Source organism: Sceloporus occidentalis, unplaced genomic scaffold, assembly GCF_023333645.1.
Source record: "Sceloporus occidentalis isolate IW3139 unplaced genomic scaffold, rSceOcc1.0.p SCAF_1, whole genome shotgun sequence".
Classification (NCBI taxonomy): Eukaryota; Metazoa; Chordata; class Lepidosauria; order Squamata; family Phrynosomatidae; genus Sceloporus; species Sceloporus occidentalis.
In genome coordinates this window covers 9,532,277-9,554,659 of record NW_028316981.1, presented here as the reverse complement: position 1 = coordinate 9,554,659, position 22,383 = coordinate 9,532,277, and the positions used below count along the sequence as shown (strand labels likewise).

Genomic DNA, 22,383 nt, shown 5'->3' with positions numbered 1-22,383 from the left:
AGGCTTTGGTCAGGCGTTTCCCTCGTGTCTAGGGGCCATGCAAGGCTATCCTTGATATCAAAATTTATACAGAGCACTATGGGTAACAGTTCCAATCTGAGAGCCCTGTGTTATACAAAGTAAAGCCTGAAATCAAACAACTCTTGAAGACATTGTGTAATAACTACTTAAAAACAAGTCTTGTCAGGAGCAAAGACATATTCGACCTTGACCACAAGGACCCAAATAATTTTGTCGCCAAAGAAGAGATTTACTTGGGACTTCATGCTCTTGCGTCTTTATCAGAGCTCAAGAATGACAAAGAGATTCCAAAACAACAAATTGAATTTTTGATGCATTGAAGCTGTCAGCCAAATAAAGAAGAGATTTGTTTCTGAAGATGAAATTTTTTCAGTAGTACAGATTATAGATCCAGAGATAGCACAATCCCTTCAAGTTAGATCATTGGAAAACGTTTTTGACAGATTCAGCTGCTTTAACGAGGATATCAACAAATCGAAGGCAGGGCAAGAGTGGCGGGAACATGGAATATTAGAATTTGATACTCTGGGATTGGACCCCTCTCTACCTCCTGAAAAATACTGGCAGAAAGTCTTTTCTGTCAGAAATGGTGTTGGTGTTCCTTTGTTTGATGGACTAAAAAAAGTTATTCGACTGCTTATGGTACTGCCTTTTCCAAATGCCTCAGTTGAGCGTGTATTCAGTGTACTCAATAACACGAAAACTGTTCATCGGAAGAGGTTAAAGACAGAAACCATAGCAGCTTTGATGACAACCAAAGGTGTTACTGATAAAGGTGGATGTGTCAAATTTGAACCCTCACCAGTCATGATGAAAGCAAACATTTGGAAATAAGTTTTAAATTATTTTAAATTTTAATTTAAGTTATATGGCTGTTATTTTGTAATGCCGAAGACTTTCTTAGTTAATTTCTATGCACTTTATGTTAAACCGATACTGCCTGATCATTTAAAGTGCACTGCTGTTAAGAATATTCAAATCGTGTTTTGGGTTAAAAACTTTATTATGCTTGTTTCAATAAATACAACTTTATTTGAACATTATATCTGGTGTCATGACACTCTCTCCTCCACTGACCTGAGCTTGTCAGTCTAACCCATTTGTATGATTCACAGAGACCACGAAGAAGGACAGGTGGGTGGCCAACTGTCCCCTACTAAACCAAAGGGTTTCCTAGGTCCTGAAGAACCGGCTCACTCCCCTCTTGGCCTCTTCTTCTCAGCTCCTGCTTTGGACTAGACTAAGCGGCTGCAGTCCAGACCCAAAGGCCTAGCATCCCCATCAGAGGCAGGACTAAGGCTCTCCATCTCTAGAAGGCTGGCTGGGCACTAGAACTGTATTGTGCTTTTACACTGTAAAGAGCTTTCAATCCCAATTTTGGGGGAAATAAGTAAAAATAGATTCATCTGATAGGTGAGAGGGATATGCTTTGGCTTCATTAAAAGAGATGTGGTACCAATGATGGCAATAATATGGAAATAATGAGGATAGTTTTTTTCACCACAAAAAAGAGGAGGAGTTCAACATGTTTCATCAAACGTTTTATTTAAACTAACAATATGCACACATGAACTAAAAACAAAACATTTTCAACCTTCTGGACAGCATAAACATTTTAAACAGTCAAATACTTTTCATTAGTTTCTGCCCTTTGAGTTGCATGATGGTTTTGAGTGAAACCTTTCCCACACTCTTGGCATTTAATGGTTTCTCTCCTGTATAAGTTGTGAGATGATGAGTGACCAGTTTCTTCCCAATAAATCCCTTCCCACCCTCCAAGCATTTGAATGGCTTCTCCCCTTGGGAGTTGCTTGATAGTGACAGAGGGCTCTTTTCCCAGTGAGATTTTCCCCACACTTCAGGCATTTAAAGGGCTTCCCTCATGTATCTGTATTTTGATGATGGTGGCGGGGAGCTCTTTTCTCAACGAAAACTTTTCCACACTCAAAGCATTTAAATGTTTTTTCTCTTGTGCGATTTTTTAAAATGACAAGTGAAGAATGCCTTCTGAATATATCCTTTCCCACTTTTCAGGCATTGAAATGGTTTCTCTACTGTGAGTTTTTTGATGGTAGGTGAACTGAGTTTTCTGAATATACAGTAACTTTTCCCACGCTACAGTCATTTAAAGGTTTTCACTCCTGTGTGAGTTGTTTCAGGACAAGAGATGTGTATCTTTCGAGGGAAACCTTTTCCACATTCCAGGCATTTAAAAGGCTTCTTTCCTGTGTGAGTTGCTTGGTGACGAGTGAGGTGTGCGTTCCAAATGAAGCTTTTCCACACTCCAGGCATTTAAATGATTTCTCTCCTGTGTCAGTTGCTTGGTGACAAAAGATGTGTGTCTTCTGGGTGAAACCTTTTCCACACTCCAGGGATTTAAAGGGTTTCTCTCCTGTGTGAGTTACTTGGTGACGAGTGAGTTGTGTCTTCCAAGTGAAGCCTTTTCCACACTCCAGGCATTGAAAGGGTTTCTCTCCTGTGTGAGTTACTTGGTGACGAGTGAGGTCTCTTTTCACAATGAAACGTTTCCCACACTCCTGGCATTTAAAGGGTTTATCTGCTGTGTGAGTTTTTTGATGACGAGTGAGCTGTGTCTTCTGAATATAACTTTTTCCACACTCCTGGCATTTAAAGGGTTTATCTGCTGTGTGAGTTTTTTGATGACGAGTGAGCTGTGTCTTCTGAATATAACTTTTTCTACACTCCAGGCATTTAAAGGGTTTCTCTCCTGTGTGAGTTGCTTGGTGACGAATGAGGTCTCTTTTCACAATGAAACCTTTTCCACACTCCAGGCATTTAAAGGGTTTCTCTCCTGTGTGTGTTTTTTGATGATAGGTGAGCTGTATCTTCTGAATATAACTTTTCCCACACTCCAGGCATTTAAAGGATTTCTCTCCTGTGTGAGTTACTTGGTGACGGATGAGGTGTGTCTTCCGAGCGAAACCTTTTCCACACTCCAGGCATTTAAAGGGTTTCTCTCCTGTGTGAGTTACTTGGTGACGAATGAGGTGTGTCTTCCGACTGAAACCTTTTCCACACTCCAGGCATTTAAAGGGTTTCTCTCCTGTGTGAGTTACTTGGTGACGAATGAGGTGTGTCTTCCGAGCGAAACCTTTTCCACACTCCAGGCAGTTAAAGGGTTTCTCTCCTGTGTGAGTTGCTTGGTGACGAGTCAAGTGTGTCTTCCGAGCGAAACCTTTTCCACACTCCAGGCATTTAAGTGTGTTGTCCCCTGTATGAGTTGATTGATGAGGAATGAGGGCTCTTTTCTCAATGAATCCTTTTCCACACTGTAGGGTTTTAAAGCATTTCTCTCTTGTGTGAGTTTTTTGATGTTCAGTAAGGGCTCTTGCCTCAATGAAACTTTTCCCACACTTCAGGCATTTAAATGGTTTCTCTGCTCTGTGAGCTGCTTGATGATAGTTGAGGGTTGTCTTCTGAGTGAAACGTTTTCCACACTCCAAGCATTTAAACGGTCTCATTCTTCTGTAAATATTTTTAAGTGAAATAAAATTGGAGCAGTTTTCATACTCACCACCTTTGAATAATTTCTCTTTCGTCTGAATATTCTTGTGAAGATAAAGGCTTGATTTAGAACTGAACCTTCTGTCATCTGCAAAACAAAGATATTTACTTCTTTTCTTTTGTTTCTGTATTCTTCCTCGGATTGTGATCCTCCACTTGTTTTCTATGTTGGTTTTTCTTTCCTTCTCTTTTACCTGTTTGCACAGGTCTCTTTGCATCAATGCTTGCCATGGCTTCTCTTTACACTCTTTCAGTTGCCCATCACTGCCTGGAAAGAAGAGAAAGTACTACTCAGAAAAAATATATATCAAAAAACCTCAGAGATGGAAATGGGACTCCAGAACCTCTCCATTGGTTCTCTTATGAGTTACGTTCTCTTTCATTGAAAGCAGGCAGCTCTAAGGATTTTGGCATCATAAAATCATAGAATTAAAAAAAAAGTCATAGAGTTGGAAGAGACCACAAGGTCCATTCAGTCTAATTCCCTGCTGTGCAGGAATACACAATTGAAGTGTCAGATGAAATAGTAATCTGTTTTAAATAGAACATGTATAAGAAATGGAAAAATGGGGAAATCACTAAAGAGGAATCCAAACAAATAGAAAGCATGTGTAGAAATAAAGTAAGAAAAGCTAAAGCACAGAATGAACTCAGGCTTGCTAGAGAGGTTAGGAACAACAAAAAGGGCTCTTTTGGATATGTTCGCAGCAAAAGGAAGAAGGAAGAAACGGTAGGGCCACTGCGTGCAGAAGATGGCAAAATGCTAACAGGGGACAGAGAAAAGGCAGAATTACTCAACACCTTCTTTGTTTCAGTCTGTTCAGAAAAGGAAAAGGATGCTCAACCTGAGGAAAATGGAGCAGAGGGTAGAATAGGGAAAATTCAGCACAGAATAAGTAAGGAAATAGTACAGGAATACCTGGTTAATCTAAATGAATATAAGTCTCCAGGACCAGATGATCTACATCCATGAGGATTAAAAGAACTGGCTAATGTAATATCAGAGCCATTGGCAATAATCCTTGAAAACTCCTGGAAAACAGGAGAAATCCCAGCAGACTGGAGGAGGGCAAACATTTTTCCCATCTTCAAAAAGGGGAAGAAAGAGGATCCCAACAATTATCATCCAGTTAGTCTGACATCAATACCAGGAAAGATTCTGAAGCAGATCATTAAACAGAGAGTCTGTGAACATCTAGAAGGCAATGCCATAATCACAAAAAGTCAACATGGGTTTCAGAGAAAGAAGTCATGCCAGACAAATCTTATCTCTTTCTTTGATAAAATTACCAGCTTGGTAGATGAAGAGAATACTGTGGATATAGTATATCTTGATTTCAGTAAGGCCTTTGACAAGGTTTTCCATGACATTCTTGCAAACAAGCTAGTGAAATGTGGACTAGACAATGTAATGGTTACATGGATTTGTAATTGGTTGACCAGCCGAACCCAAAGGGTGCTCAACAATAGCTCCTTTTCATCCTGGAGATAGGGTTGCCATATCCCGCCGGTGGGCGGGACTTTCCCGGTTTTGGGCGGGTCTGCACGGTCCCGCCCCAGGTTGCCCCCGCCCCCAGGATTTCCCCCATCCCCAGGCTTTGTTGCAAAGTCTGCAACAGCGGTGGCCGGGGAAAGAGAGAGGTCTCTGTATGCCTCTCTCCTTTGGCAGGGAGGGGGGGCTTCGCTCCCCTATTTGGCTCTGCCTGCCGAGGCCAGACTTCTTTCCCTGCCTGAGCTCCGCCGGCAAAAACGGAGCCCAGGCAGGGAAAAAAGCCTCCCTGAGGGGAGGATTCTTTCTCCGCCTGGGCCCCATCCTTGCCGAGAACGGAACCCAGGCAGAGAAGGAATCCTCCCCTCAGCGAGGATTCTTTTCCCGCTTGGGCTCCGCTGCCAAAAACAGAGCCCAGGGGGGAAAAGAAAGCCTCGCTGAGGGGAGGATTCCTTCTCTGCCTGGGCCCCGTCCTTGCCGAGAACGGAGCCCAGGCAGAGAAGGAATCCTCCCCTCAGCGAGGCTCCTTTTCAAATGTAGGACCCCCCCCCCCAAAAAGTCCTACATTTGAAAATTTTGTCCTACATTTGTCCCGGTTTGGAGGTCCTGACTAATGGCTACCCTGCCTGGAGAGAAGTGACCAGTGGGGTGCCACAGGGTTTGGTCCTGGGCCCAGTGCTATTCAACATCTTTATCAATGACTTGGATGACAGAATTGGGGGCATACTTAACAAATTTGCAGATAACACCAAACTAGAAAGAGTAACAAATACCCCAGAGTACAGGATCAAAATTCAAAATGGCCTTAATAAATTAGAAAGCTGGGACAAAGCTAACAAAATGAATTTCAACATGAACAAATGTAAGGTACTGCACTTAGGGTGGAAAAATGAAATGGACAGATATAGAATGGGGGACACCCAGCTGAACGAAACTACGTGTGAAAGTGGTCTGGGAGTCCAAGTAGGCCACAAGCTGAACATGAGTCAACAGTGCGATGCGGCAGCTAACAAGGCCAATGTGATTTTAGGCTGCATCAATAGAAGTATAGTGTCTAGATCAAGGGAAGGATAGGTTGCTCACCTGTAACTGTGTGGTCATCTGCGAATTCACACAAATGGGTTTATTCTGTGCCTGCGCAGCAATGCTCGGAAACTTCTATAATCTCTGGGCAGAAAATAGTTTGCAACTTTCTGCAACTTTTTGGCGGTAGCTCTGCCCACCTCTATATAAGACCCCTAGCGGTCCCACTCTCTTCAGTTCCGAATGAGCCGCAAGCATGGTAGAGAATTTAGCTAAGAGCCAGACACTGAGGGGAGGATGGGCGGGTTTGTGTGAATTCGCAGATGACCACTCGAAGAAACACAGTTACAGGTGAGCAACCTGTCCTTCTTCATGGTCTCTGCGAATCACACAAATGGGTATAGACTAGCAAGCTATAGTCAGTGGAGGAGGGAGTGTCAATCATATTGTCAAGCAAAGTAACTAAAGTCACTATAATTATGACAATAACCCATAATAAAGTTTAACCAAAGAAACATACTTTGATTTTATTATTATTTAGCAGGTTGAGTGAATGGCAGAAAGTAACACTGCCCTCCTAAATGCTGCTTCTTGTCTGGCCCTGGAATCCCGCCTGTAATGTCTGATGAAAGTTAGTGGTTGGGACCAGACAGCAGCCTTACAAACGTCCTCCAAAGAAATTCCAGTCAAGAAGACGGAGGACGTTGCTACCGCCCGTGTTGCATGGGCTCGAACCCGACAAGGTACCGGTTAACCAGCCAACTGGTAGCAGAGGTGGATGGTATTCACCACCCACTTTGAAAACCTCTGAGCTGACACCGGCGATCCTTTCTTGGCTTCAGAATAACAAACAAATAGTCTCTCTGAACGCCTTGTACCAGAAGTTCTGTTCAAGTAAAAGGCCCGTGCCCTGCGGACGTCCAGGGCATGGATCTGACGTTCAGAGTCTGTGGTCGGGTTCGGGGCCAGGGTCGGCAAGACAATGTCCTGGTTCATGTGGAATGCAGACACCACCTTAGGTAGGAAGGTGATGTCGGTACGGAGAACCACTTTGTCTTTATGAAAGCGCAGGAAGGGCTGGTCAGCCCGTAGAGCACATAGCTCGCCTGCGCGACGTGGCGACGTAATGGCCACTAGGAAGGCTGTCTTCCATGTCAAGAGTCTTAGGTCCGTGGTGGCCATGGGCTCGAACGGTTTGGAAGTCAGCCGGTTGAGGACCATGTCCAGGTTCCATGCCGGTGCTGGATTGGATACTGGAGGGTGGAGATTGTTGAATCCCTTGAGGAATCTTTTTATGAGGGGTTCCCCAAACAAAGATGGTTTACCTTTGAACAAGTAGTGGGAGGAAATTGTGGAGAGATAGCATTTGATGGAGCTCAAGCAAAGTCCTGAGTCCGATAGAGTCATAAGGAAGTCCAGGACTGTTGGGATGGAGACCTGAGAGGGATGGATGGCTCTGTCCCGTAAGAAAGCAAGAAACCTGGCCCATTTATATCTGTAAGATTTTTGTGTGGCCGGTTTCTGGGCTGCGAGCAGGACCGCTCGGACGTTTGCAGGCAGAGCTGTCAACACTGTATCCTCCATGCTACCAATGGGAGCAAGTACATCTCGGGATGGAGAACTTGACCGTCGTGTAGTGAGAGTAGGTTCGGCCGGTAGTCGAGTCAGAGATAGTCCTGCGATAGCCGGAGAAGTGGGGCGAACCACGGCTGTCTGGGCCACAATGGGTTGATCAGGATCGCATCCGAGTGGTCCGCCAATATTTTGGAGAGTACTCTTGTGATGAGTGGAAATGGAGGAAAGGCGTATAATAGCCCTTGAGTCCATATGAATTGGAAGGCATCTCCCCTCGAGCCCGGCGCTCGAGTTCGAGAGCAGAAGATCGGCCTGTGGGTGTTGAGGTGGGTGGCAAAGAGGTCCATCACCGGTAGTCCCCAGAGGGAGAATAGATGGTTGACCACGTCTGGGTGAAGTCTCCATTCGTGGCAGGTTGTGGGCGACCTGCTGAGTTGGTCTGCCAGGCTGTTTTGGTCTCCGGGAAGGTGGATGCATTGGAACAAGATCTCATGGAGGATGCACCATTCCCAGATACGAAGGGTGACTGACAGCAGTGTTGTCGACTTTGTGCCACCTTGTTTGTTTAAATAGTACATTACGGTGGTGTTGTCCGTGAGCAGAAGCACCACCCTTTTGGCAAGAACGGTCTGGAAAGCCCTGAGTGCTTTTTCCATGGCTAACATTTCCAATACGTTGATGTGTAGGGCCGCCTCTGTGGGTGTCCACCTGTCCTTTACAGTGAGGTCTAGGGTGTGAGCACCCCAGCCTTGAAGAGAAGCGTCTGTGGTAAGAGTAATGTCCGGTCGAGGTGGAAGGAAGGGCATGCCCGAGCAGACGTTGTTGGGTTGGAGCCACCACCGCAGAGACTTTTGAACCTTCCTCGGGATGGTGAGCATCTTGGAGGGGGAGTCCCGCGTGGGATCGAACACGGACAGGAACCAAGATTGGAGGGGCCTGAGACGAAGTCTTGCCCATGGGGTAACAAAAGTAGTAGAGGCCAAGTGTCCCATTGTGACTTGGATGTGTCGAGCCTGTAGCCGTCTGTAGTGGATGCAGGGCGAGATTGCTAGACAAAGGGCCTTGAACTTCGTCTGTGGAAGGAATGCCTTCTGCTGTACCGAGTCCACGGTTGTCCCTATGAAGTCCATTTGTCTGGCAGGGGTCAGATTCAATTTCTCAAAGTTGACCTGGAGGCCCAAGGCGGTGAGGAGAGAAAGAGAGAACTGAACGTCCTTGAGAAGAGTCTCCTGGGACGATGCGGTGAAAAGCCAGTCGTCCAGGTACGGAAAGACCGTGATGCCTCTTTGTCGTAGGTATGCCACTATGGGCGCCATGCATTTTGTGAAAACCCGTGGCACTGTAGAGAGTCCGAACGGGAGGACCTTGTATTGGAATATCTCGGGCCTGATAGCGAATGCAAGGAACCTGCAATGATCTTCCCGAATGGCAATATGGAAATATGCATCCTTCAAGTCGATCATCACGAACCAGGCATCTTTCTGTAAGAGTGGCAAGACAGAAGCAAGAGTTACCATCCGGAAGCGCTTGCAAATTATAAAGGCGTTCAGGCCTCACAGGTCCATTATAGGTCTAAGACCGAAATCTTTCTTAGGGACAATAAAATATCTGGAGAAGAAGCAATATCTGGCCCGAGAGGGGTCCACAGGCTCGATGGCGCCTTTCAGCAAGAGGGTGCGCACTTCGTCGAGAAGGGTGTCCGAGAGGGCGGTGGAAATTAGGTCTCCGGTGGGAGGGAGCTCAGAGAACTCAAGGGCATAGCCCTACGGACGATGGTGAGTGCCCAAGAGTCAGTCGTGATAGATGCCCAGGTGTCAAAAAAGGGTCTTAATCTATCACCAAAGGTGACGACGAGGTGCGCGGGAAGGTTTCAGAACCTCCTTTTACCTTGGGGATCCTTTTTCTTATAGCTCTGCTGAGATCTGGGCTGTGGTGGTTGATGTCGGTCAGGAGGGCCCGAGGGAGAGTGAGAGGGGCGAGCCTGGGGGGGCCTGTCTGGTTGGAAGGCTCGGTCCTGAGGCTGGTAGCGGTACTGGGTTGAAGGGTACCAGGGTTGGTGCGCACCGTATCTCTGCCGCGGTGACTTTGATGAAGAGGCCGACATGCCGTGTTTCCTTGCGGCGGTCTTCATTCAGTACCGAAAACTTAGTTTTTCATCGGTTTCTCTGTTGAACAGCCCCGAATTGTCAAAGGGCATGTCCTCGATCGCCGCTCTCGCTTGTGGAGTGAGGTCCGAAGCACGCAACCATGCATAACGGCGTAGGGCTATGGACCCCGAAAGCACCTTAGAGGCACAGTCAGTGGAGTGCCTGGCAGAGATAATTTGTTGGCCCGCCATAAGATGAATTTCATTACGGAGCGCGACCATCATCCGCCTTCTGTCCTCAGGGAGTTCGTTGATGGTGGGATCCATCTTCTCTGTGAGCAGCTGGATATAGGCACCCATGCAGGCCGCATAGTTGGCTATCTTCATATCCAGTGCAGCAGAGGCATAAAACTTTTTAGCAAGACCATCTAGCTTCTTGCTATCCTTATCAATTGGGGAGGAGGACGGGCGTGGGGCGAATGTAGTCTGGGCCCCTTCTACGATGGCCGAGTTGGGTTTGGGGTGAGTAGAAAGCCAGGATGGTGCTGACGGTGTCACCCTGTACAAATTTTCGATTTTGCGAGAGGTGGATGATATGGTGGCAGGTGTGTCCCAGGACCTCTTTGCGATTTTTTCCAAAGATGGAAGGTAGGCCAAGGCCGGTGGTGCCGGTGCTGAGCCATGGATTCTTCTCTCCACGGGGTCGAGGGCATCCTCCTCGGGATGCGCGATCTCCAATTTGAGAGCATCGGCCATCCTAATGATCCGGTCGGCAAAAGCTCTCACGTCGTTGGTGGGGGAAGGTACTGCAGGCTCCACGAACGACAACGGAGACTCCGTATCGGAGATGGGAGAGTGCGAGCGGGACCGTGTGTGAGATTGGGACCGAGAACGGCTCAGACGAATGACGTCTGGTGAGATGTCTCTAGTTGGTGTCAAAGGAGGCCTGGAGCGGCTGTCATCCTCAAGGACAGTGTCAAGTCGTTGAGGAGACCTCGGTCTGGTTCTGGTGGGTCCCGGGAGGTTGCGCCGAAGGTGGGAAGCCGACACAGGCAACAAATATTGACCCGAGTGGTGGTCATAGACCAGGTCCGGATAGGAATCGAAGAGGTCTCGGTCCAGAAGGTCTCTGTCTGGTGGGTCATAGGCTGAGGCTTCATCTGCCTCTGTGCCAAGAGTGGCCCGATCTTTCCGAGGGGGGGAGCGGATCCGACGTCTGTTCCGTGGCGGGGAACGAGAGCGAGCCCGCGGCCTGTCCCATAGCGGGGAGTGAGATCTGGGCCTGGCCTTCTGAGGAGAAAGCGGGATATCGGAGTCCAGAATTCCCCCCTCGGACTCAGAGGAGCCGTCAAGGTTTACAATTTGAAGATCCTCAGTCGGCACTGACAAATGGCTAGAGATGAGGACCCTCGGTTCCAAAGGAGGTAGTACCGATGCCGTAGGTAACGACGGTATAGGAGTCGCCGTCGGTCTAGCCTCTGGAGACGGTACGGTCATGAGCCTCGAATCCGGTGGCACCGAAACAGTGCTTGGAGGGCCCTTATGATGCACCTTAGTAGGAGGTGATGCAGAGCGAGCCCTTTTGGAGCTGCGGTCCTTTGAAGAAGGCTTGGGGGGCTTTTGTTTGTCCCCTTGTCTCTTCCTAGAGGGTTTGGATGGCTGTCCCTCTCCGTCTGCAGAAGTTGTGGCCGCAGAAGGCTGGTTTAAGACTTTATCATAAAGGGCTGCCTTAAGGGTCCGGTCTCGGTTCTTCAGAGCCTGGGTGGACATGGCTTTGCAGTGGGGGCAGGAGCTTGGGATGTGGGCCTCCCCCAAGCAAAGGATGCATTTGTCATGGCCATCGGCCATAGGGATCTTTATCCCACAATTGGTGCACCTTTTGAAAGAGGCCATGGCGGCCGATAGGCCTTTCCTGCCGAAACGGGTCCGCCGTATAGAAAGTCGGCGTTTAAAGAATGGTCAGTCGTACCGAAGGTCAGTCAATGTCCAGGGGGAGTCCGTAAGAATGGTCAATCATACTGAAGGTCAATGTCCAGAGATCCTATCTAAGAATGAGCGACGACAGCGAAGTTCCTCGAGCTGCTAACGCGGCGGAATGAAGGAACTGAAGAGAGCGGGACCGCTAGGGGCCTTATATAGAGGTGGGCGGAGCTACTGCCAAAAAGTTGCAGAAAGTTGCAAACTATTTTCTGCCCAGAGATTCTAGAAGTTTCCGAGCATTGCTGCGCAGGCGCAGAATAAACCCATTTGTGTGATTTGCAGAGACCACGAAGAAGAAGTAATAGTCCCACTCTATTCTGCTCTAGTCAGGCTGTACCTGGAATATTGTGTCCAGTTCTGGCCACCATAATTCAAAAAGGATGTTGAGAAACTTGAACGTGTCGAAAGGAGGGCGACTAAAATGGTGAAAGGTCTGGAAACCATGCCCTATGAGGAAAGACTCAGGGAGCTGGGGATGTTTAGCCTGGAGAAGAGAAGATTAAGAGGTGATATGATAGCCCTGTTTAAATACTTGAAGGTATGTCATATTGAGGAGGGAGCAAGCTTGTTTCCTACTGCTCCAGAGACTAGAACAACAAGCAATGGATGCAGGCTACAGGAAAAGAGATTCCACCTCAACATTAGGAGGAACTTCTGGGCAGTAAGGGCTGTTCGACTGTGGAACACACTCCCTTAGAGTGTAGTAGTGGAGTCTCCTTCCTTGGAAGTCTTTAAACAGAGGCTGGATGGCCATCTATCAGGGATGCTTTGATTGAGGTTTCCTGCATGGCAGGGGATTGGACTGGATGGCCCTCGCGGTCTCTTCCAACTCTATGATTCTATGATTCCCGCTTCACCCATCACTTTAAACACAATTATCTTAGTTTTCTTGTTCTAATGTCCCTTTCCGATTGTAAGCCTCTGGGCAAACAACGTCTGGATTGTTTCTGACCTTGAGTAAAATGTGCCAGAGGAGAAGGGGAACTACTCACAAACGGAACAGATTGTGCTTGGCGGCATTAATGCAGAATCAGTATTGTGCAGCAAGTGGTGTTGCCTCCCTGGAAACTAGGGATCACCTCCATCAGGCAATGCTGAAATACAAACTGATGTATTGATTTGAAGCAAGAACTTTAGAGCATCTATCTGTGGACTTAATTTCTGGCACTTTTCGATTTCAGTTTTTAATGGTATGGCATATCTTAACAAGAAATTCTCAAGATGTGTGAAAATTAGTTTGGGGAACAGCAAGATAAAGTCCACTTAGTTATTTTTGGCGGTGTACAGACCCCCCTTTGGGGCGGCCTGCACCTGCCCCTTTCCCCAATAGATCGAGGCCTGAGCTGCCACAGCAGCAGCCCCGGAAGCCCTAGGCAAAAGGCTGCTTTCCCACAGCCTGGAAAGGGGTGTCCTTGGGGCTTCATGCCCCAAGGACACCCCAACAGCGGCGGGGAGAGAGAAAAAGGGGCCGCTCGACCCCTTTCCCTCTGTATCGCTGGCACGGCTGTTTAAATGCCGTGCCAGCGATACCCATGGCAGAAGGAGCTCCAAAACGGAGCTCTTTCTGGTGCCGCTGAAAGAGCGCCACAAGCGCCCTTTAGCGGCACCAAACACAACGGCCGCACCACGCCGTTTGGATGCGATGCAGCTGTTACGTCAAAATGGTGGTGCCCGTGTGAACAAGAAATTCTCAAGTTGTGTGAAAATTACTTTGGGGAACAGCAAGATAAGGTCCACTTAGTTATCTTTGGTGGTATACAGACTCCCTCTTTGGGGCGGCCTGCACCCACCCCTTTCCCCGACGGACTAGGGCCAGAGCTGCCACAGCGGCAACCCCGGAGGCCCTGATCCGCCGCTTTTCCTGGCTTCCCCGCGGCCTGGAAAGGGGAATCATTGGGATTTCATGCCCCAAGGACATCCCAACAGTGGCGGGGAGAGAGAGAGAAAGGGGCCGCTCGTTTAAAGGCCATGCCAGCGATACGTGCAGCAGAAGGAGCTCCAAAATGGAGCTCCTTCTGGTGCCGCCGAAAGGGCGCCACAAGCACCCTTCAGTGGTGCGAAGACGTAATGGCCACACCACGCCTTTTGGACGCGATGCAGCCATTACCTCAAAATGGCGGCGCCCATGTGAACAGAAAACATTTATTAAGAGTTCCTAAAGCAAGATATACTTCATCTTTGAGGGCATTTTCCATCTCAGCCCCACAGCTTTGGAACTCCCTGCCCGACGAGCTCCGCGTTGTTACCTCCCTAGATGTATTCAAGAGGAATTTGAAGACCTTCCTATTCCGCCAGGCTTTTCCCCATGTGCCTTAATGCTATCTGTTATCTCCCCTTGACGATGTATACTGTCCAATCCAGCTATTTGTTATGGTTTTAATGTTTTGTATGATAATTGGTTTTAGATGTTGTATAGTTTTAATTGGTATGGGTGGTTGGTTTGCACATAGTTGGGAATATACGTTGTTTATAATTGTTTTTTGTTGTAATTTTTTTGTTGGAAACCGCTATGATCTACCCAGGAATAGCAGTATATAAATAATAATAATAATTATTATTATTAACAGCGCGCCACCATTTTGTACGTACTCCATATGTACTAGGTTGCGGGTGTCTAAAAGAGACGCCCCCCAGGCAACCCTAGTATGTACCGAGTATTATTATTATTATTATTATTATTAAACTTTATTTCTAAATCGCTGTAATTATACACAGCACTGTACAAAGTCAGTAAAATTAAGGAATATATAAAAGCCTGCCCGAGGCGTACACTCTAAAAGTATGTACAAAATATACTTTTGTACAAAAGTAGGTACATAATGGCCCATCTGGACAGGGCCCTTGTCAAGGTCTCTGAAATTTACAGAGAACATCTATACAACGTACAGTCAGCTTTTTCATGGGCTTCTCATCTGCGGATTCAAGCATCCATAGATGTACCCACCCCATTCTCCCCAGTGGCGGTGTACACATGAGGTCTATGTACAATTGGGAAGAATGAGACTTGAGGTCCTGTGTTTTTTGCCATTCATGTGTGTTGGGGGGATGTTCAGAACGGAACCCCCTCAGATACCAAGGGCTGACTGTACTAGTGTCCTAACAATTTTTTTGAAAATGTTTGGAATTTCTAATCCTAAAATATTCAGAAAACAAAATAGGTACAGAGGACTATTACTATCTTCCTATTAAATATGTCCTATTAAATACAATAGTAGAGTAAAATTATGCCTCTAAGATAATTGGCAAGGTTTATACTTTGGAATTTATATGTTTTTCAATATTCTCAAGATATGGACAGTTGAATCCATGGATAAAGAATCTGTGGATGAGGAGGTGCAACTGTACCTTCATTATCTGGTTGAGTTTTATTTAGTCAGTCCCCAAAATTTTTCTTCTACTGAGAGCATGGGATTCCTTGCTATCTAAAGGGGCCAAAGGAGAACCAGCATGTAGTAGTTGGAGTGTTGTAAGATTGTACTAAGATTCCTGGAGTCCAGGGTACAAATGAACTGAGTGGCTTTGAGAAGGTCACACCTTCCCAGCCTCTGAGAAAGGCAATGACAAACTGCCTTTGAACAAACATTGATGAGAAACTTTATGGCAGGTTCACCTACGCATCACTATATGCTAACTAGCCCCTGCGTCCACACCAGGGCTTAGCTTTCTCTGTCTATTGGCAGGAAGGTCTGGGAAAGTAAAGGCAGTTACTTCCTCCAGTTCCCCCTTCCCCTCCTTGGAAGGCTCTCCCTCTGTATCCATTTTTAGAGGATTCGGTGGAAGGAACAGGACCAAGTGGGAGCAAGGAAGCAAGATGTGGCTGATTTCTCCTTCCACCTTCTCACTTGCCCTTAACAATCTAATCTTTCATTTCATCTTTAATGGTGCTTGGATGGGGCCACAGCAGCAATTGGAGGAGGCAAACCAGGCCCTTGCAGTGGGGGATACAGCTAGTGAAACCCCCAATATACCATTCAGTGGTCCAAGTTCAGGAGTCCAACTGGACCTCACATCATCCACTGTGACCTTGACTAAGATCTGCTACTGAAGGGCTTTTTGGGAAGAGAGGCCAGAGAAATAAACAAAGCTGAAAAAAACCACTCAGCTTGCTTTAATCTATCAAGACTGAAGAATGCTCAGGGTTACTTTTCAGCACTTCTAAGCTGCACAATCCCAAGAAAGAGGGAGCCTTACTCAGAGAGGACAGGGCCCCCAGAATCTCCTCCATCACTTCCCGACGAAGGGCCTTTTGGCTTGGATCCAGCAGGGCCCACTCCTCCTCTGTGAAATCCACATACACTTCCTCAAAGGTCACCTGCAGAAAGAGAAAATTAATTCTTTCAAGTTGCTCAAGAAAACTGAAATGCTTACAGCATGCCATCCAAAGGCTCCTTACAGTGGCAACTTGTGATGGAAGCAAATGAAAAGAACAAGATTCTGGGGGGACCAGGGAGTTTTCAAAGGGAGATAGGCACCCAGCTTAGCCCTTGCTGGCTCGCTTGAGATCCTGTTCCCTACCTGATCTAGCCTCCCAGAAGGTGTTCCGAGTCCATCAGGGTGAAGAGATGTCCTTGTACACTTAGACTCGATCCTTATTCTGCCTCCTAGGAGGAAGAAAAAAGGAAGGATTAGTTCTATCCCTTCTCTCTACTTACAGTCCCTCCTACATGTGCAAATGCAGCATACACCATTTCCCACATCAGGTTTTATTGCACTGTTTTCTGTAGACATGCTACTCTAACTGGATATTGAAAATCTGTCCTTCTCCTATCCTTCTCCATCTTCCTAGTGTCAACCTTGCTTTTAAAAGTTAGCTACAAAGAGAATGAAGAGGAACAGGAAGGCTGGTGAGGTATAAAATATCCTTGTACAATATACTTCACTATCAAAGGCTTTGCTAACTTGGGGTATGCCTATAATTCCAAAGTGCTATAGTTAGGCTATATAAAATGGCTCAACTGCTGCAACTGATAGAGTCCAGATATTTCAGACATATTTGAGAAGAAGGAATCAAAGAGGAAACTACTCTCTTAGCTCTTACTCATTGAGGAGGACATCCCTTCTCTGTCCTGCGTGATCCACTTCAGCTGCTGCCTTTGACTGGATTCAAAAGGACATTTCTCCTCAGCCATCTCTGTCACAAACAAGTCCTGCAGAAGAAGCAGAAATGTGGAGGGAGGAGAAAGAGAGAAACATTTGTTAGCACTGGGGGAAAACTGAGTCCATACACAGAAGACTGCCAGCCAGGAAAACAAAGGCCACTGCAAAGTCTAGAAGGAGCTGGAGACACAAACTCCTGCTCCTGAATAGAGTTTCACTCATGACTGCTGAGGTTCTTCTGAAGAGGCATTTAATCTTAGGAGCTTTTTGCTTTATATTTTTAAAACGAGGCTAAGGCACTTTAAATACTGTGCCTGCCTCCTGCTGCATTTTGGGATTTGTAGTTCAGTAAAGTTATGACATCCACTCAGCTCAACTCCACATGATATATTGGAGCATTTTTCCTCACATTCCCAAACACAGTCTTGGATTCTGCTAGTGTTTCACTAACTTCCTGTCATGTCTCCACAGTGACAGTGCAGTTTGGAACTGTTAGGACTCATCTCCTTGCTCAAGTTGCATCAGCTTCCTCTGAGTCAGCACTTCCTCTTTAACCCACTGGATGCACCTGAGGCATTTTTACATCTCGGTGCAAAACCATTTTGACAGAATTAGGAAAAGAAAGGAAGAGGACAAGGCCATGGGAGGCATCATCCCCTCTGTAGATAAATAAATACATAGACAGGTTATAGTTAAAAACAAACTACCTGCAGAACTGAAACCATTAAAACATAAACTAATAGGAACAATTAAAACAATAGAAATACACATCACTAAAACATCACTAAGCTTCCCAGGAAGGGAGTCCCAGACCCCAAGGGCAGCCACTGAGAAGGCTCCATCCCACTTTCCCACAAGATAGGACCATGAGGATAAACTCATGTGGAAAATATGCTCCTTCAAAAAGCCTGGAAGAAAGCCAGACTGAGTGATACAGGAGATAACTAACTGAATGAATTGTGCCTGGAACCAAATCAATAATATTGATTGTATTTTGTACTATGTATCATTTTAATGGTGTAATCCCGCCTTGATCCAAGGGAGAGCAGGAAATATAAATTTTATTATTATTATTATTATTAACCACCAAACCTGCTTAAAAGGGGAGTCATGGGTTCCCTGTAACCAACCCCAGTTAGCAATCTGGCTGCAAACTGTGGCGCGTTACAAATCGCCATTTAGTACGCGCTCCGCACGTACTAGGGTTAGAAAGGGGCGTGCTAGGGTTTGGAAGGGTCTTACCTTCCTAACTGGCCCCGTCTCTAGTACATGCGGAACGCGTAGTAAATGGCGGAGCCTGTCCACACAGGCGCCACCATCTTTACGTCTCGGACGCACAGCGTCTAGACGTGGTTCGGCGGAAGTGAGGCCGCAAGTGTGCGCCTTGCGGTGCCACTTCCGGGGGCCAAAAAGGAGCGCCATTTCGGCACTCCTTTTTAGCTGCGCCGGGAAGCCTCGCAGTCTGGCCACTGGGCTTCTCGGCGTAGCTAATGGCGGCAGCGGCAGACCGCCCGCTTTAAGACGGTCTGTAACGCGCCTGTGTCTTCTAGGAAAAGATCATCCCATCCAACCCAGGCTATATCCTTATTCTCTGATCAGAACCCCTTTTTCTTCAGAGTCATAGGCCCTATACAGGCAGGCCAAAATAAAGCTGCTTCTGGTCACTTTGGAGGTATGGTGTTTCAATGATGCATGCATCCTAAGAGTCTGGAAGCTGCACCAAAGCTGCATTCAAGTCCTTAGGACTGGAGAGTGGCTTTGGTGCGGCTTCTGGACTCTTAGGACGCATGTATCATGTAAACAGCATACTTGCAAAGTGACTCGAAGCAGCTTTATTTTGGCCTGTCTTGTATCAGGCCATAGCTATGTAAGTCTGAAATATCAATTTGCAAAGAGATCTTCTAGCACCTTTGAGACTAACAGTGCAAAAGACATTGTAGCATAAGATTTCATAGACTTGGACTATATTCTCAAATCTATTTATCTTACACCTTCTTTCACAGTTAGTCCAAAGGTGCTACAAGCTCACTTTGCATGCCCCATTTTCCTGTTTACATTAAGTCTCTCTTTGTTCAAGAATTTTCGAAATCCCTTCCAAAGAAATAGTGATGTCCCCTCAAAATGACCAGATCAAACAATCTCACCTGCTCCTCTCCCTGCTTCTCCTCCTCTGCCTGGCTCAGGAGGAAGCCCTCTGCCAAGGCCACTGCTTGGGAGGTTGTCTCCGCTCCACACTCTCGAACCCAGCTCCCCATCTTTGGGGGAAGGACGGCCAGGAACTGCTCCAGGATCACCAGGTCCATCATCTCAGTCTTGGTGTGTGTCTCTGGCTTTAGCCACTGGCAGCAGAGATTGTGGAGCTGGCTGCAAACCTCCCGGGGCCCCAAAGCCTCCTCCTGGAAGACGAACTGCCTGAAGTGCTGGCCCTGGACCTCAGAACTGAGTATCTTCTCCCCAAAGCTCTTCTGCATGGCTCTTCCAAAAGAAGCATGGAAAACAAGAGATCATGTGAATGAACTGTTCTGAAGATTCTCTTCAGAGGAGGAGATGCTTTACAACTAAATCCACATCACTCACATTCTAGGTGCTGCATCCTTCCACTTGCTCTGTCAGTGTTGTCTTTTATTTTTCTTGATCCCTTTTACAGGGACATAGCCAGGATTTTGGGAAGGGGGGGGCAGACTAAGTGCCACTATTTTGAGAGGCTAAGAGCCCCCCCAAGACACAAAAAGAGGGTCAAGCGTTTACTTCAGGATGGCACCACTTTAACTTCCATTATGGCTCCGTGCTATGGAATCTTGGGATTTGTAGTTTTGAGGAGCTGTTTGGCCATCTCTGTCAGGTGCTGCAACAAACTACAAATCCCAGCATTTCACAACATGGAGCCAAGGGCAGTTAAAGTTGCATCGAACTGGATTATATTTTCAGTGCAGATGCATACTGAGTCCTTCCTCTGAAGGTGTTTACATCAGATAAATTCAGCTCGATAAAGCAAAGAGCAGCTGCTCAAGCAATGAGCAGAGGCCACCCTGTTCATGCTCTGAGACACTCTGTACATGCTTTGAGACACTGCATTCCAACTTCTGAGCTGAGCTAAGAACCCAGGTTGCATCCACACAACATTTCATTCCCACTTCCAAGATGGATTTTTAATTCCAAGACATATATATATATATATATATATATATACACACAAAATTTTTAATTCCAAGACTCATCCATCCATCTATCTATCTATCTATCAATCATAATTTTAAATTCCAAGACATTATACGTTCCTTTCTTTTTATGAAAAACAAACCCCTTTAAGAGAATCCTATTTTGGGAGAAAGGCAGGATATAAAATCAATCAATAAAAAATTATAGTGCAATAGTCCATCAGTGCATGGTTTGCACTATAAGACTTTATAACGTTAAAACTGTATAATTTTAAAAACAGTTGGCGCGACCTCCGGACTCTTAGGACCCATGCATCATTTAAATAGCATACCTCCAAAGAGACCCGAAGCAGCTTTATTTTGGCAGTCTGTAACAGACCTGAGTCTCCTTTCTCTGGACTCAACACAAGGAAACTTGGGAATCCTGGAGGTTTAGAGAAATTACTGGAATTATACAAGGAACAGTGGTCTCAGGGTTTTGCTGAAGCTCAGTGTATGAAAGCACAACATTATTTTAAAAAAGATTGTGCATTAAATTACCTTCAGTCTATGTCTATGAGATGCATATGAAACATACATGGACCACATCTCCCATTAGATCCCATGATTAGACATATATAAATATAGCAAACTCTGAAAAAATCCAAAATACATCTAGTCCTCAGCATTTTGGGTAAGGGATATTATTGTTGTTGTTGTTTTACTATATTGTATAAGGATATAACTGCTGAAAGGAAAGTTAGAAGTCACCTTTTCTTTCTTTTATATTTCCTTTTAGAAGCTTCCTTCCTTCCTTTTTCTTTCTTCCTTTCTCCCCTTCATTTTCCTTCCTTTTTTCCCTTCCTTCCTCTCTTCCTTTCCTTCTTCCCCAGGAAGAGAGACTTTTATTCTGGCAAAAGCACAGTGGCGGAGGAGGAAGAGTGAGGACTGGGTCTGGGATGGAAAGGAAACGAAAGGGAAAGAAAGCACAGGGAGAGACCCCGGCCCACTCCCTCCCTCCCTCCCCCCTCCCCCCCCCTCTCTCTCTGAGCCAGCAACTTACATTGTCTTTCCTCTTTTGTTTTCCCTCTCTATCTGAGCTCTCCCTGCTTTTGATGGAGGGGAGGAGAGGGGGAAGGAAGGAGCTTGAATGTCCCCTGGGCTGATGGGGAGGGGTCCCCTTGGCTACGTCTCTGCCTTTTATAACATCTCTATCTGCAGCAATGGTGTTGCTAAATGGGGGCTCTGACTCCTTCCTCAGCCCAGGCCCTTTGCCCTTTCCTCTTGCACCAGGAGGCGAAGGAGAAGCCAACTTGATCCACCTGCCCTCTGCCCACCAACAGCCCTCTCCATCCAGCCTGGGGCTGTCCTCATCCAATCACTGCTTTTGTCCAGAATCCCAATGTCTTTTCCTGGGTCTTTGTTACCTTGCAAGATAGCCCACCCCTTGAGGGTAGGAGCTCAGATATCAATCTTGGTCCCAAAACCTGGCTCCCTCCTGGGCAAAGAACCCTGTCAGAAGCCTCACTGAAATCAAGACATACTGTATCCACAGCATTTCCTTCATCTCAGAAATGATATATCTAAGTATATATATAGTAAGTATATATATCTAAAGAGATCCTTTGAATGCAATTTGAAAGACAGGAGTTGGCAGCATGAGCTTTCCTAGACCTGAGCCTCCTTCCTCAGATGCATTTGTGTCCAAAGGCAAATATTATTGGGACCAAAGGCAACTATTATTGTTGGGTCCAAAGGCATCTGACTTAAAGCTCCTTCCTTCCTTCCTTCCTTCCTTCCTTTGAGTCTCAAAAGGGCCCCAAGGCCTTCTCTTTAGCTCCTGATTTTACAAACTGACAGAGTTCTGCCTTTGGACTCTAAGAGTAGCCCCCCCTCAATCTCTCTCTCTCAGTTTATACATCTCTACCTACCTCTCTCAGAATACAATATTTCTATATAGGTATAATGAGAATGTCTGGGTCTCAGTGTCTCTCTTTCTCTCTTTGAGAGTCCCTCTCTTTCGCAGACACAGAGAAAGCCCTCTGCTTCTGCTGCCCCTCAGACTCCCTCATCCTCCTCACAGGCACCGCCCCCAAGGCAGCCTCCAAGCCCCGATTGGGCCGTTCTTCCCGCCACTCAGGACCCCGGCAGCCGCCAATCAGATCCAGGCCCCTCCTCCTGAGAGCCCTGTGTCCATTGATGGGGAAATGGGCGGAGCTTGAAGGAAGGGAGGGGCCTCTGATGGAAGGGGCGTGGCCTAGTCCCGTTGGGCCTCAAGGCTCAGCTCAAGGGCAAAGATAGGCCACCAGCACAAGTCCCCAGGGCAACACAAGGCCCCCTCAGTACAATTTATAAGTTCTAAATAGTATGTAAATTATAATCATACCAATTATAAATAACATATAAATTATAAAATAAAATGTAATAAGGACCCAAGGCTCCCCTCAATA

The 22,383-nt window shown here is 46.5% G+C and overlaps 1 pseudogene across 1 annotated transcript; it reads right to left on the bottom strand.

Annotated features, from left to right (window-relative positions):
• Positions 1-1,555: 1,555 nt before the first annotated feature.
• LOC149320651 (uncharacterized) lies at positions 1,556-22,038 on the bottom strand (annotated as a pseudogene). Its single transcript, XR_016279349.1, has 7 exons — positions 21,865-22,038; positions 20,705-20,887; positions 18,941-19,271; positions 16,738-16,846; positions 16,215-16,300; positions 15,891-16,011; positions 1,556-3,814 (listed from the first exon to the last, which is right to left on the bottom strand). The product of XR_016279349.1 is annotated as an uncharacterized LOC149320651 (transcript).
• Positions 22,039-22,383: the final 345 nt, after the last annotated feature.